This window comes from Protopterus annectens, chromosome 11.part0 (assembly GCF_019279795.1).
Source record: "Protopterus annectens isolate FY-2018-M chromosome 11.part0, PAN1.0, whole genome shotgun sequence".
In the NCBI taxonomy this organism is placed as follows: Eukaryota; Metazoa; Chordata; order Ceratodontiformes; family Protopteridae; genus Protopterus; species Protopterus annectens.
In genome coordinates, this window is record NC_056745.1 from 663,109,043 (window position 1) to 663,126,008 (window position 16,966).

The window sequence follows — 16,966 nt, forward strand, 5'->3', positions numbered from 1 at the left end:
CAAAAGTATTCAACATTATCTTTTATTTGATTTCAACAGAAATAGTTTTGACAAGATTTTAAAAGATAATGATAAGTTTATTTTAAAAGGGTTGGAAGCTAAAAACCACAAGCTTACCAGGGACACTAATGACTACAGGTATAAAAGAGCATATTCACATTTTAAGGAATTTAAAAATATGAAACGCACACCCAAACCTGAAGGGGTGGGTAGGGTGGTTAATGACACCTGGAACACACAAGACACTAATTCTAATGTACCACACATAGGTGAACCCAATGAGGCTGGGTATGAAAATGGGGAGGGGTTTTTTTTTAGAAGAACCGACTGAGGAGATCAGAGCGGTTAAGGGACCATTATGGGGGTCAACAGCTGAATCACCTATACCCGAACAGAAATTACAGGACCAATTCATGGTATCGGTAGTTGAGGATGATATTAGAGGTATACAGGCTGATATCAATGTTACATTAGGATGTCCAACAGTGGTTATTAATGGTTCTAATTCAAACTTTGACATTCGGAATAATTATTGTGTACCAAGTATTGATGAATTTTCTTTTTTGACGATGACACAAATGAGATATGTAACAATGTAAATGAATGTATATGTTCTATTTTGGACAATGGAAGTTTCAGTGTGTATAATTTTACTGATTTTAAGTTTGATGTAAGTTATTTAAACCTTTTTCAAGAAGGGTTTTAAATTTGTTCCTAAATTTAGACTAGATATTGGTAAGATGTTGATCAACTTAAAACTTTTTACTAGGAAACTCAACTTAAGGATGTTTAAGAACAAAAGTATGCAGAATGACAACTATTACTTTACTTTAAAAAGACAAAGTACATTTATACCCCCCCAGAACCACATTTATACCCCCCCAGAACCCCATTATTCAAGTCTTCGAGAGGTTATTTGATACTCAGATACGTAGAATTCTGAAAAATGAAAGAACTACATCTTATAATTTAAACACAGTTGAAAAATTTTGTTTGAAAGAATTTACTACAACAGACAAATATAGGGTTATGAAGCCCGACAAGGGTGGTGGCATGGTTGTTATGAACAAAGATGATTATTTCAACAAAATGACGATAATGTTAAGTGACAACACCACCTACGAAAAGGTGTCAAAATATGAAATCCATAGAGCATACACTAAATTGGATTGGATCTTGTATGAATACCTGATGGACGGAGTCATTACCAAGGATGAATACAATTTTCTAAATGTGGAACATCCTATGACTCCATCAATCTTTGGTATCCCGAAAATTCATAAAAATGTTCATGATCCACCCTTTAGACCAATAGTCTCTGCCAGAGGGTCCAAAACGGAGGCTATGGCTTCCTTTATTGATTATCAATGTAAAGAAGTATTAACTAACTTGGACCATATTATAAAAGATTCCTGGCATTGTTTGGATAAAATACGAATTAATCTTGCTGGAACAAATCCTGAGTTCTTCATGATAACTATTGATATTGTAAGTCTTTTTACTGTAATACCCCACAAGCAGGGTCTAGAAATGTTTGAGGCAAGCCTACTTAAATTTGGTACATTTAGTAATGACAAAAGTAAATTTTTAAGGGGACTGATGGAATTAGTACTTGAAAACAATTATATGTTTTTAAATGGTGAATACTTTAGACAAAAAACAGGGGTAGCGATGGGGGCAAGGTGTGCCCCTATTTATGCCAGTCTTGTGCTAGCTTTGTGGGAGACACACATGTTGTTCTCCTCTTGCTTTTGGGATGACGTTGTTCTCTATCTGAGGTTCCTGGATGATATTTTGATTTTTTGGAAAGGAACCAGAGAAAGATTTAATGAATTTGAATTATTTCTTAATACTACATCTAGTTTTTTGAGTTTTACCAGTAAGATAGTTGAGAATCATTGTGAATACCTGGACATACTATTGTATAAAAATAATGACAGGTTAGAAACCAACATTTTTCGGAAAAAAACACACTCTAATTCTTTTTTACACTTCGATAGTTGTCACCCTTACCATCAAAAGAAGAATTTAATCAAAGGACAGATGGTTAGGCTTTCAAGAATTATTAGTGACAAGGTTTTTAGTGACAAAATAAAAACATTGTCTTGTATGTTTTTAGATAGGGGATACCCAAAGGAATTGATTGATAAAATAAGTACTGAGATATGGATCAAAAGACAGCACATGTATCAACCGATTATTAAGTTCGGTATTACAAATGTTATTAGGGAAAATAGATCAACAATAGGAAATGATGCTCTAGTCATTCCCTATAATGATATATCAATGAAAATAGTCAATGCAGTAAGAGAAAGTTGGGCTTGTGTATTTATGAATAATGATGAATGTATTGATATTTTGGGTTCATGGCCCAAAATCACCTACAGTCGAGGCATGAATTTAAAGGAGTATTTTGAAGCAACACATGATAAGAGTATACATCTCAAGTCTAAGATGGGCAAATGTGGTACATGCCATATATGTAAATACATTAATGACGGTCCATACGTGGTAGTTCCAAATTTTGGAAAAACCATCAGATGCCCGGGAAACTGCAATTGCAATACTAAAATGGTAGTATACCTTGCCACGTGTTCTACATGCCCAGCATATTATGTAGGGAAAACTATTAGAAAACTTGAAGATCGAATAGGAGAACATGTTAGGGATATTAAAAAGAATAAATACACTAGTGCACTTTATATGCACAGTACAAGATGTGACAATTTTAAAAGATTCCTATTTTTTGTGATAGATAGAATACCCTACAACAATAATAAAGGAGGGGATGAAAAGACATTATTAGAAGTTAAAGAATGTCTATGGCAATTTAAGATTCAACACAAGTATTCACCCAGGTATCAACGATTATATTTCCATACCTAGTATACTCAAATACAAATCACAATTTATATAACTACATTTTATTTATTATTACATGTATTCAATGGCCCTTTGTAACAATGAAATTGCCTGTGTTTTTTTTTAAACATTATAAACTAATATATTAATATATTAATATTTTAATAAAGTGCTAACATTTTTAATTATTATAATTATTTTTAAAGTACGTTTTGATGTGTTACTACTTTTTGATGCGTTACTAATTCACTAGCATATTAAACCAGTGTTCTACAGTTGACTTGGCTCGTCTTGGTTTGTTCAAATATATATGGGTATAAGAGAAACAGTCAAAGGATTTAACCTTCTGGCTGTAGCCCATACAGAAATTCACTGTCCAGTCACTTTTATAAGTTTTCCATGTGGCCTCTGGGCAGCTCTCAGGATTTGGACCATGCAGTATGTGTATGTTGGGTCACTACCCATCAATGTAAAATGGAATAATCAAGCAGTTAACTACAGGGAGTGAAAATTAGAACAAAACTTGTTGGACAGGTGAGTCAAAAGGGTTCCGAAGGACCTCAGAAACAGTGGTTTCTCCAGACTATGAGGGCAAAGCCAAACCTGTATGAGTGAATACTGAGGTAGGACAATGATCCTGGACTTGATCAGTTTGGCCTTCTTGGGAATCAGTGGAAGTGGAGAGAAAGCACAGAGGAGTCCCTTTGGCCTTAATCTATAAGTGCATCTCATGGATGCCTACTCACGATGGGAATAAATGAAAATGAGCTGCTGCATTTAATGCTGGTCAGGAACACAAACCTAAATTAGAGGAAAGCAAAAATGAATCCTGGGGAACAGACTTCCAGAACAGCAGCCCAGGGATACTTTTGTCCAGAAGGCAGATTAGGTAGTAGAAGTGCTATATTTAGTGCTGGTGAGGGAATTGAAGCAAGGCTTCCCAAGTGACTAAACATCGGTAGGCAGGAAATTACTTGAGTCGTTAATAAACTGGTTTCTCTGAGGATATGATGGGGACTCAAAAGGCATGTCCTAGACATAACTCCATTCCCACACTTGCAGGTCTTCCTAGCCAAGGACAGGGGATCATGTCCTCCATTGCTGTTTACATACCAAACCACAGCCATGTTGTTGCTGTGGAGGGCAAAAGCACCTGAGGTCCTGGAATGCCTGAAATATGTAGAGGGCAGACCACATTTACAGAATACACATCAGCAGACTAGCCTTTGACTATACAGCTGCCCTTGAAAGTGCCCCTTCCCCATTCTAGTACATAGGCATCTGTCTGCATGAAGTACAACTTGTTTCATGAGACAACAAATTCAAATAGGTCTTGTGGTTTTTGAAAGCCTGACCGGAAAGCACATGGACTTTGAGTGTTGATTTCATTGCACATTCAAAGTCCATGCAGTACTCTCAAACACTCTAGCAAAGGAAACCATGTAAATTTTGGCTGACTGAAGGCCCAAGACCTTGAGTTAAAAAGAAGAAGAACTTGGAGAAGCTAAGTTACAGTATTCTTTTATGGTCAGGATCCTGTCAAAAGGCAGGAATGCCTGCAAGACAGAGGGCAGTATTCATAAAAGTTTACCAGTGCAAAGCTCTATGCTTACTATAGGAAACTTGCACTGAATGCCAAAATATGGGCTTCAGATTTATTCATAATCTGTATGGTACTGCATCTCATTATACGTTCTGGTGAATTTCTTTGAATTGTGTATCCAAGCAGTTGAAAAAATGGCAAACAACACCTCTTACAACAATCAAACTGTTTGGAGCTCAGCTGAGAAGGTACAGTCTCTGCTCTGCTCAGTAGAATATCCTACAGAACTCCATGTGTGCAATGTGGCTAAAGCCACCTGTACTACTGTTGCTCTACTCAAAAGTTGCATTGTGCAGCCTTCGATAAAATCGCCAAACAATGCAACTTCTAAGACTGCAACTTCATCCTTAATGTACAAGGGCCTAATTTACACTTTTAGTTTCTGTATCAAGCCTTAGCTATTGAGCAAACATTTATGAAGACCACCCAGATTGCATTCAGTGAAGGTGAATACCTTGGTGGGCCTCACCTGTGTCTTAGCATTATTCACTGGCATTCCCAATAAATAAAACAGATAAAGGTGAGACTTCTTGGTTGAAACTAGACTGTTGCTAGTCAGCCAACCAACAGCCAGTCATCTATATTAAGAAACACCTTGTCAACTTGCAACCTCTTGCTGACTATAACAAGACACCCAGTAGCAGGGGTGGGTTCAAATAGAAGCATCTGGAAAGATGTTGACTATATACTACCCAGAAATATACAAGCCTCCTGGAATCCTGAATTATTCTGATGTGTAGGCAGGCATCCTGGAAATCCAAAGAGCACATCCAGTCTTTTTTGGATAAACTAGAATGGATGCACTGCACTTTGACCATACAAAAGGACTCCCTTGCGATGAACTGGTTTAGGCCACAAAATGAGTGCTTGCCTAAGGTGCTTTGTAACTAAAAAGTATTCTGAATAGTAACCCAGCCATTTCTAGTCTACTGGATGGTTCTTTTCTTAAGAAGGTTTGACACATCTTTTCCTGCTGCATCCCTTTGATAAGGCTGAATGTTTGTCATGAGAAGAGTGCATGACTGGTGAGGAGTGTGATGCCTGTGCCCTGGCCCAGCAATCAAGGAGCCTCAATCCTCACCACTAACACCAGTGAGGGGTGTCTCATATAGAAGGAAAGGATAACAAATACACACAGAAAAGTGCAATTTCCCTTAAGAGCACACAGAGATCACAGTCAGTCCAGGGCTGGTCGCTCCCTTGCTCTCCAGGTCCCCAATAAGACTCCCCACTGGCACAGCTAAATGGTCCAGGTCTCAGCCTAGTGGGCAAGCTAAAACCTTCAGCACCCTCTCTGTCCAACCAGTGCTTTGTGTCCCTGCCCAAGTAGCTGACACACACACACACACACACACACACACACACACACACACACACACACACACACACACACACACACACACACATACACTTTGAGAGGAGTTTATACAACCACACAGACACTCCTGAGGAAGGCTGGCACAGGTTCTCCAGCTGTGCCCCTTTCTCCCAGACTACACAGTAGTATCAGCTGCCGCCACCCACTAATATTTATCAGCTACTCAAAGGCCCTTAAAAGGGTGTCCAATTATTACTGCACAATATTACTATCCAACTGGTAAGTGTGACTAAACAGTCAAGGCTTATTAGAGTGACTTGCCATCCTTCTTTGGCACCAGTACCACTGGGGAGGCCCATGGACTGCTGGAATCTTGAATCACCCCTAGTTCCAACATCTCCTGTACCTCCTCCCTCAGAGTTGGTTTGACTCTCTCAGGCACTCTATAAGGGGTCTGCCTAATAGGCCTTTGGGGTCCTGTATCCACCTGATGTTGCCCCAGGTGGGTGCACCCTGGTTTGCCAGTGAACATGTCCCGAAATTCCTGCAACACTGCTTGGATTTCTCAAACCTAGGTAGGAGATAGCTGCTGGAAGATTGCTACACCTTCCACTGAGGTGTCAGCCTGAGCCTCACTGAGGAGATCAATCCCCAGATCTCCCACAGACTCCTCCTGCAATCCACTGCAAATGCTCAGCACAAGGGCCTCCCTATCATGGTAAGGTTTCCTCATGTTAACATGGTAAAATTTGTGCCCCTGCCTTCTGCCTATCAGTTCCACCATGTAGTTAACATCACTTACCTTTCTTACCACCTTGTAGGGCCCCTCCCAAGCTGCTTGCAGCTTGTTGTGTCTGACAGGAATGAGAATTATTACCTGCTGCCCCACATCATACTCTCTAGCTCGAGCATTCCTGTCATACCACACTTTTTTCTGCTGTTGGGCTTCTGCCAGGTTCTCCTGGGCCAAGCCCATGAGTTCCCTGGTCTTATCCTGAGGTTTAGGACATATGCCACAACAGACTTCTTGTGACTTGCACTCACCTTCCCACTCATCTCGAATTAAATCTAGAGGTCCCCTCACCCTATGCTCGTACAGCAACTCAAAGGGTGAAAAACCTGTGGATTCCTGGGGAAACTCTCTGTAAGCAAACAGATGGGGCAAATATTTGTCCCACTCCCTCTTAAACTGATCTGCAAATTCCCACAGCATGGACTTGATTGTAGAGTTTAACCTCTCAACAAGACCATTAGTCTTGGGATGGTAGGGGGTGGTCTTCATGTGCTTCACCCCACAGGACTTCCACAGACAAGCCAGCAGGTCTGACATGAAATTGGCACCTCTGCCAGTCAGTATTTCGTTTGGGAAACCTACCCTGCTGAAAATCTCTAACAAAGCATTTGCCACCTTCTCTACCTCAATAGAGGACAAAGCCACTGCCTCAGGGTATTGTGTAGCATAATCCACACTACCACTAGGATACACTTTTTCCCTGTGGAACTTGGGGTATTCAGAGGACCCACAATATCCATAGCTATCCTCTGAAATGGCTCCTCAATCACAGGCAAAGGCATCAAAGGAGCTCTCACCTTGCCTACCTTTTGGCACTGCTCACAGGTCCTGCAGTACCCTGTTACATCTCTGGAAATTCCAGGACAATAGACGTTCTGCAAAAATAATGCTACTTTTTTATGCATTATATGACTGCAAAGGGAATATATGGCTGGAAGCTAGAGAGAGATGGCAGGGTCTAGGATAACCACAACTACTACCTACTGCTCACCTCTCTCCCCCCTCAGGGTCTACTCTCTGTATAGTACTTTTTTATACATATTCCCCTTTCCCCTTTCCCCTTTCCCTGAGTGCCTCCTCCCAGCTACGTGCCTCAGGCCTTGCAATGTAGGGTCTGAGAGCTGAGCGTGTCCCTGCCCAAGTAGCTGACACACACACACACACTTTGAGAAGAGCTTATGTAACCACACAGACACCCCTGGGGAAGGCTGGCACAGGTTCTCCAGCTGTGCCCCTTTCTCCCAGACTATACGGTTGTATCAGATGCCACCACTCACTAATATTTATCAGCTACACAAAGGCCCTTAAAAAAGTGTCCAATTATTACTGTGCAATATTATTATCCAACTGGTAAGTGTGACTAAACAGTCAAGGCTTATTAGAGTGACTTAGTACAGGATCACTATATATATGCAATGTACTCTAGAGCTTAACTTATCTCTACACAAAACAGCCACAGTTGAAAGGTTTAAAAATATTTAATAATAAATAATAAAAACACAAGAGAATACTTCTTACTACACAGTGCTAGTCAAAGAGTTCAGAGATCACAGATAAATACTTAAAATAATTCAGTAGTACAGTTCTGACATCACAGAAAAAAGTATAATCTTTCTAGTTTCTAGCTATTTCTAAGAAAACACAAGTCTAAGATAAACTTACATATAGAGCACGACAGTGTGCTGATGGATGGTCATGACAAAAATGCTTAATGCTCTCCGATTCTCTAGGTTTTTAAAATCACATTTCTGGTTCACATTACATCATTCTTCACACTTCCCCGGGTACCCAGGCTAACACCTCTGGGCAGAAATCAGAGCAATAAAGGACATTTATTCATGCAAATTCTGGCCATCAACTCTGGCCTTAAAACAACAGCAAGAATTCCTTCACCTAGACAGGCTGGAGCTGACTTTAGATCAAAGGGTCACAACATGCTTTACTTGGTCAGCAGAGTGCACTGTTTTACATTTTTGTAACAGCATTTTTTTTCCATTTAAGGCAACAAGTCTGTGGCTTACATTAATATTTACAAATGACAGAATTATCTACAAAATTCTATCTGGCTAATCTGGCAACCATCACCTATCTCCACTAGCCTTCCCCTATCGTCACAATGAGTGTAGATGGGAATCGTACAGTCTCTGGACATTATCGTTGCAAATCACTTGTCCCATATGATGACTACCAATGCAAACAACTGAAGGGACAAATGACTCCTGACAGGTTCCAGAGTGAGCATGAGCTTAAGGATTACTTTGCTACTCCCAAAAGAGAAAGTGTAGTTGTATAAGTAAACTTACTATACAAGGTGATGCCCAAATGATCATTACTGCATTAGTCTATGCTTAATGGATTATACACTGCATAGGATATACCAGCTGGCCTGCTTCCAAAATTTCAAGGCCACCTACCACACACCCAAACCTTTAGTCAGCTCTAGATGAATTTACTAAAACACAGATTTGACCGCCAAGACCTTCATTTCAACTGAGAATAGGAGGCTAAGCCCTGAGTGGACATTGCTAGTAAAAGAAAAACATACATGCCCCCATCCTGGCATAAAAACATACAAAAAACAAGGGGGGGGGTGAGGAAAGAAGCAGCTACTGACTGCAGCAGTAATAATTCAAATATCTACTGTTATGGTAGGTTTCCTTATACAACTGTACTGTGTTCTTTATGGTGAGCACTGCTACAGTAGCCTTAGCTATACTGTTAGATTACCATAGCTTAGAACAACTGGGAGGAAGGAGAAGGGTCCAGAAGCCATTGCAGAATGGTCTTAGCAAAGCCTGTCTTAGACCTGGAGAAGGAATCTAGTTTGTAAAACTGTGCACAGAAGACCAAGTTGCTGTTCTAGAATACTTAGAGAGTCCAACCCTTCCTAAAAGCCACAGATGATGCAAAGGCCCTGATAAAGTGAGCCTTGACCTTGCCTGGAATAGTTTTGTTGTGTAGCAGTAAACTGTAAAAGCCCAGAACAACCATATGGAAACACTTTGCTTTGACAAAGACTGTTCCCTCTTCTTACGTTCACAAGAAATGAATAATTGATACAAAGATGAGAAAGATTTAGTTCTGTGAAGATAGTACCAAGTTGTCACAGAACATCAAATGTATGAAGTATCCTTTCTCCCTCATTTTAAGGGTTCTAGAAAGAAAACAGGGAGATGGACAGAATGGCTTAAAGTAAATTTGGATACTGCTTTAGGCACACAAGAAGGATTCATTCTCAAAGAAATCCTGTCTGTGTGAAAGATGAGATAAATTTTACCTACCACAAAAGCTCGCATCTCAGATATTCTTCTTGTAACAGGATCAATCAGCAAAAAAAAAATTCCATGTCACAAACCTCAGAATCAACCAGAAGAGCTGGTACAAACGGAGCAAGTGTTTCCTTCTCTAACCCAAAATTAAGACCCCCAAGGAGAAGACACTGGTTTTCTTGGATGCTTGTTCTGTAACACACCTTTAAAAAAACTTTCACGAGACTGAATTGAAAGAGGGAATATCTGGGCAGACATGCTGAAATTGGTGACAAATTAACCATTAATAAAGCAGTAAGGCAAGCCGCAGAATAGCAACTCACACAAATACTGAACAACCAGTGAAATACTAGCAACCAGAGAAATACTAGCTCTGAATAGATGGTGGTTCTTTTTTTACACCCATCAGAAAAAGTTTCCATTTGCTAATATATGATTTGCTAGTATAAGGCTTTGTTGCCTCTATTAACACCTGTTGCATGTCCTCAGAAAACAGGTACCTAAAAGTTATTAATACCCCATCATGCAGGCATCGAGTTGTAATTGTTTGGAGTTGGGATGCATCATACACCCCTGATAGTCTGATAGTAAATCTACTCTGTGTGGAAGTTTGCAGTAACTGCCTCTGCCAATTACAAAAGAAAGGAGAAACCCTATTGCCTGGGCCAGAAGGAAGTCACTATAATGATCTTGGGGATTCCTTCTGAATCTTCACAAGTACCCTGAATATCAGTGGAAAGGGTGGAAAAGCATACAGTAACATTCTTATTTAAGGAAGAGAGGGCACCTGTATTCCAGGACTTCTTGCTTAGAGTCCTGAAACAGAATTTGCCAATTGACTGTCTAGGAGGCAAAACGGTTTACTTCTGGAATTCCCATAAACAGACTAAATCTTGGAAGACCCCTTGATTCAGTTTCTATTCATGAGAGTCTGCATTGGTCCTCAACTTGTTGGCCACAAAATTTTATTCTCTGCACTTTTTCTTAAGGCTAAAAGTTAATCTTTTCTGAAAACAAACAGGTTGTTTTTCACTTCTGAGAGGGGAATAAAGATCACATGAGCAGGCAGAAATTAGTGTAAGTAAGAGCACAGGCTCTAACATGCATCTTAGTATGGATAACCTTCATTTAAAAGTTAGGTTTTGCCTGTGTGTGCTACTGCTGATCTGGCCAATTGTTCCTATTACGAGGATTAAACTTCATTATTTGAGGATGTACATAGATTTGTGAGTTTGTTTGTTTTTAGTTACTAGGTTATGGTGGGTATTCGGGGGGTGCAGTTTTTTCAGGGTTTTCATTAAAACAAAAAGTCTTGCAAAATGTCCCATAGGCTCAAATGGAGATGACAAAAAACTACTGTATAAAAGATCAACCTGGCAAATATTAGTCAGTGCATGTAACAAAAGCAGGAAAAGACAATTAAAAAAAGCTATCATATATAACAGGTGGGTATAATAATGTCTTATCATAGTGGCTACACTAAACATATTTTGGAACATCGTTAGAATATAAATAAAAATGCTGGTTACTGCCACAGCACGCTTGCTTATAAACAGATGAATGAATAAATAAATAAAATAACTCAAAGTCGTCATATATAAATAGGTAAATAACATGAATGGCCTCACAGGAATAAGAAATGGAGAGTGCAAATAACAATGCCACAGGGGAAGTGGAAAGAAAGGAGTGTGAATTTGATAAAGAAAGGATTTCAGGGGTGATACCAGTAGTGCTTTAGGGACAAAGGAAAAGGGAAGTACTTACACTAATTGCTATAGGAATTCAAATAATGATAGAGAGAGAAAAAAAGAGTTTAATGGTAGAGCTGTGGTAATAAGAGGCTACTGGCAAGTGAGGAGGATTATGTTGGCATATATTTATATTCCATCTAAAACTGCTATCATGGAGCTTAAGAAATTTTTGGGAGAAATAATCAGCTTTCAGCAAGGAATATTACTTATAGGTGCAGACTAGATCTTCATTTGCAGCGGTCAGTTTGTATCTGATGGACCTAGAAGAGAAAATATAACAAAAGAGGATACATTTCTGAAAAATATTATGAAAATATTTGATATGGAAGAAGTGAATTCAGTATTAGGAACTCAGAAAATGTACATAGTATTCCTCAAGGTACAATAAATAGAAGTTATGTTCTTACCATAACGTTCCATGTTAGTTGTCTTCTTCTCTTCTTGCTGGATGGGTTCGGGCGACCTCGCTCCCTCGCCCACTCTAAAAGCTCGAGAGTTGGTTCCACGAGGCTCCCCTTATATCCCACAATGCTAGGCGAGTTACCTCAGATCTCGTTTGTAAGCTAACCCCAGCTTATAATAGTAACAGAATAACTATAAACAGAGTCCACCTCTAACAACAGGGAGAAGAAGGGTGACCTACATCCTGATTCAGGAAATATGCAAAGCAGCATATGCCTAAGTAAAGAGGTGGTAGAAAGAGAGGTCACAATCACAACTCCTCTAGGTCTGTCCAGGCCAGGGGAAGGAGAAGCGAGAAGAAGACAACTAACATGGAATGTTATGGTAAGAACATAACTTCTATATGTTAAGTTGTCTATCTCGCTTCATTCTTGCTGGATGGGACTTCGTCCCTAGCACCTTATCCCGGGTGGCCTAACGGAACAGACTCCTGAGAACAGTGGAACCAAAGTTAGCTCTATGCCTAGAAGCTAAATCCAACTTATAATGAGAAATGAAAGTGTGAGGAGTAGCCCAAGTAGCCGCTGCACAAATGGTGTCAATAGGCAGTCTGTCTTGGAAGGCTAAAGAAGTAGCCAAAGCTCTGGTGGAATGGGCCTTAGGTTTATTAGGCAGCTTTTGGTGTCTAATTTCATAAACAAGGGAAATCAGAGATGTTAGCCATCTAGATAATGATACCTTTGAAACTGAAAGTCCCTTTCTGCCTTCTGCATAGGAGACAAACAGCTGGTCAGATTTTCTGAATTGTTTTGTTCTATCCAAATAGTACCTCAACTGACGATGAACATCTAGCCAGTGTAATTTTTGTTCAGACCTATTGGAATATTCTGGAAAAAGACAGGAGGTCAATGCTTTGATTTAGGTTAGACGCCGAGACTACCTTAGGCAAAAGGACGGGTTGGTTCGTAAGGATACCCTGTCCTTATGGAACAATAGATAAGGAGGTCGACAGCTGAGTGCATGAAGTTCTGAAACTCTTCTAGCTGAAGTAATAGCTACCAGAAAGAGAGTCTTCCATGATAGCAATTTTAAAGAACAGGAGGCTGCAGGTTCGAAAGGGGAGAATCAAAGAAGTAAGAACTAAATTTAGGTCCCAAGGAGAAGGAGGATTTCTTATAGGAGGTGTGAGAAGAAAACCTCCTTAAAAAAGGCTTTGCAAAGCTTGTGGGACATTAAGGCAGACTCAGAAATACCCACATGAAAGTTAGAAATAGCTGCCAATTGAACTTTAAGAGTAGAAGGAGATGAACCTGCATGGAAGAGTTCAGCTAGAAAATCAAGGACCATTTGGATGGAAGCAGTGAAAGGATCTATGTCCCTTCCTTGAGCCCAATATGTGAAGCGTTTCCACTTACTCAAATAAATCTTCCGAGTGGAAGATTTATGGGAAGCTATCAAAATATCTCGAACAGAGTGAGATAATTGAGGAAGCCTGGCTAAGGTTGGAACTGGAGGAACCAAGCAGTGAGGTTCAGGGAGGGAGGAGCGATGAAACTGACCCGACTGATGGATCAAAAGATCTGGAACTAGGTCCAGATGCCAAGGTCGCCAATAGAAATTGATGTAGAAAGGGGAACCACACCTGTCGAGGCCAGTAAGGAGCAATGAGGATCAACGAGGCCTTCTGAGCGATAGCTTTCTGTATCACTTGAGAGATTAGTGGGAAGGGAGGAAATGCATACAGAAGTCCCGGGCCAAACTTGGACTAGGCGTCTCTGCTGGGTTGGCCTGGTAAAGGGAATAGAGTGAAATAATCTCTGCACTTGCTGTTTTGGGAGTAGCAAAAGATCGCGGCAAGGCTGACCCCACTTGAGAAAAATCTCTCTCACAACAGAGTCTTTCAGAGACCACTCGTGAGGCATGAGGATAGCTCTGCTCAATTTGTCCGATTTGATTGGACTTCCGGGATGTGCTATCAGAAACCGCTGAGAAGAAATCATTGCCACAATCTGAGTGCTTCGACACAGGGGTAGGACCTGGTTCCGCCTTGTTTGTTGATGTACCACACTACAGACATATTGTCTGTCTGGATTCCCAAGGGAAGAGAGTCTTGAAGGGCTTGCAACGCTAAAAGCACTGCTCTCATCTCCAGAACATTTATGTGCAAGTGGCATTCGCCTGGTTGCCATGTGCCCTGGACCGTCCTGCCCTGATAATGCCCCCCACCCGATCAGGAGGCGTTAAGTAGCAACCGAGGGGGAGGAACAAAGGGTCTTCCCAACAAGAGCTGAGGGGAAGACATCCACCACATGAGATGATTTCTGCACTGCGTGATCATAATGGTGTGGGACATTGGAAGTTGCTGGTATGACCATTGTGTAAAGAGCATCCATTGAAGGATTCGCATGTGGAATCTGGCTAATGGAAGCAGAGGTATGGCAGCCATAATTCCCAACACTTTCAGAACTAACCTGGCTTTGATTCTGTTGTTGTTGAAAAGGAGTGAGACCAGTCTGTGTATGTCTGTTATTCTCTGATCGGTTAGCCTCGCAGACATGTCTACTGTGTCTAGATTTGCCTATGAAGGTAATAGTAACGACAAAACAGACTTTTCGCAATTTATTGAAATGCCTAACTTTTGACAAATGCGAAAAGTGTAATCCCTGGCCATCAGAAGGAGATGCTTGGTGGGAGCTGTGAGGAGCCAGTCGTCCAAATATGGAAACACCTGGAATCCTTGTCGTCTCAGGTGAGAAGCTACCACTGCCATGCATTTGGTAAACACCGGGGCAGTGGTGAGACCAAAGGGCAGGGCCCTGAACTGAAAATGACTGGTTCCCAGCCTGAAGCGGAGGAATCTTCTGGAGCGCCTGTTCATTTTTATGTGATAGTACGCATCCTGAAGGTCTATAGAGCACATCCAGTTTCCTTTTCCCAATAGGGAAGGATGGACTGCAGCGTGACCATCCGAAATCTTGTTTTCTTGACTGATCTGTTCAAGATACTGAGATCCAAAATTGGTCTCCAGTCCCCTGTTTTCTTTGGAACTAAAAGAACCTTGAGTAGATTCCGGATCCTTGCTGGTCTGCTGGAACTGGTTGAATTGCTCTTTTGCAAGCAGCTTTGAAATTTCCAAAACCGCTAGATCCCTTTGAGCGGGTGGAACATCTGGAAGAGATTTTTGATTGGTTTGGAATGAAGAAAGGGGATAGAATAGCCTTCGAAATGACGGACTGTACCCATTTGTCTTGAGTCAGGGATAGCCAGGCTTCTGGGTACAGTGACAATCTTCCCCGACTGCCTCCGAAGGTGGGCAGTCGGGCAACCCTATCAGGGATGCTGAAAGGGCTTATCAGAGAAGGCTTCGATTGCCCTGGTTCTCGCGAGCCCCCACCTCGAGGGTCTGCGGAGCTCCCCTGCGGCGGGCGCCTACCATTGTTATTCCGCCTCTGCCTCTGGCGGGAAATGACTTTGTCGTCAGGCTAAGTCCCTTGAGATTGTTTACGGAACCACATTTTCCCACTTTTCTGGCCTTTGGGGTAAGGCCTAGAAGGAGTAGAAAACGGACTCAGGCGGCAGAAAGAGTCTTGCCATCAGTCTCGCACCTAGTCAAGGTTTTTTCACTTGAGGACCAAAGAGATGATCCATCAAGCGGGAATTAGTGAAAGAAATCTTGAAGGGTCATAAGGGTCCCAAATTGCATAGCCGCATCCAGGCATGCCTATGTAAGGCCACACCGTCCCCTGCGGCCCTACTCTCTCCATCAGCCGCATAAGAAAGGAGGCGCATGGAGGAGTTGGCTATGGAGTTAAGGGTAGCCAGCTGAGTGTTCATCTTATCTTGAAACCCGCAGCTGTAGGGTCCTTCAACATGTCACTCGCTTCTTTAATCAAGTCCCTTTGAAGACGAGTAAAATGGCACAGGTAGTTCACTAGCAAATGTCGCTGACGAGAACATCCGCTTCCGCACCTGTCCATGGACCTAGATTCCTTGTTAGGTGGATGGACAGGTACTGAAGGATCAGCTAGTTCCTTCTTAGTGGCAGCAGCTACCACCATAGCATCCACAGAGACTCCTTTTGTCAAGAACTGTTTGTCTGCTGGTGCCGTTATGAATTTTGAGGGTCTCCTGGGAGTGGGGTCCACTGAATCAGGAGCCGCCCATGCCTTTTAGCTACCACCTGCATGAGGGGGTCAAGGGGAGACACCCAGGAGGTGGAAGAGAGCCAAACGCCTCAAGGTACACAGATTCATCCTCCGAAGGGTTGAGGGCTGGCCAATTTCCCTCTGTTTGAGGATTTCGAGAATGTCTGCAAAGAGACATCTTCAGAAGGGGAAGGGGAACCCTCGAATCATCTAAATCTGTGTCAGATGTGATGGACTCAGGTGAGTCAATGTGTTTCCTCTTACACTTCCTCTTCCGAGGGGCTCTTCTGCCAAATCAGGAGAGGCCTCGAAGAGGATGAAATCCCACAGGGGTTCCTGAGGAGCTGGCTCTCTGCGGTCCGGGATGAGGGAGTGAGTCGACTTGACCTGAGGCACCGTGGGGAGGAGCCGACTGTGGAGTAGAGCCAGGCTCTAACACACTCCGCATGACCTCGACGCACCCCTGTCAGGCAAAGCCAGAGGTCCCCGCCGAGAACCTCCTCGGCACCAACAGTGATGGCTCCGAGGCCGATGTTGAGCCGAACTCACCAAGGAAGAGCGGGGTCGGACAAGGGTCCGATGCCACTCACCCCCGAGCCGGCGAGGAGTTCGTGCGCCGAGATTCTTCGAAGAAGAAATCGGAGCCGACGGAGCCGCCGAAGACATCTGTATCGGCCGCTACCACAGTCTCGGTTCAACGGAGTCGGAGGAGGAACATATTGATGGACAGGGGCAGGCATCGACTGATGAGTCGGGCTCTGAAGCATTTGGGCCAGTGCCTCGGACTTAAGAAGTCGACTCACTAACCTCTGAAGGTCATGAT

General features: G+C 42.1%; 1 pseudogene; it reads left to right on the forward strand.

The window, feature by feature from the left end:
- Positions 1-16,966, forward strand: part of LOC122814981 — a 44,400-nt pseudogene that overhangs the window by 351 nt on the left and 27,083 nt on the right.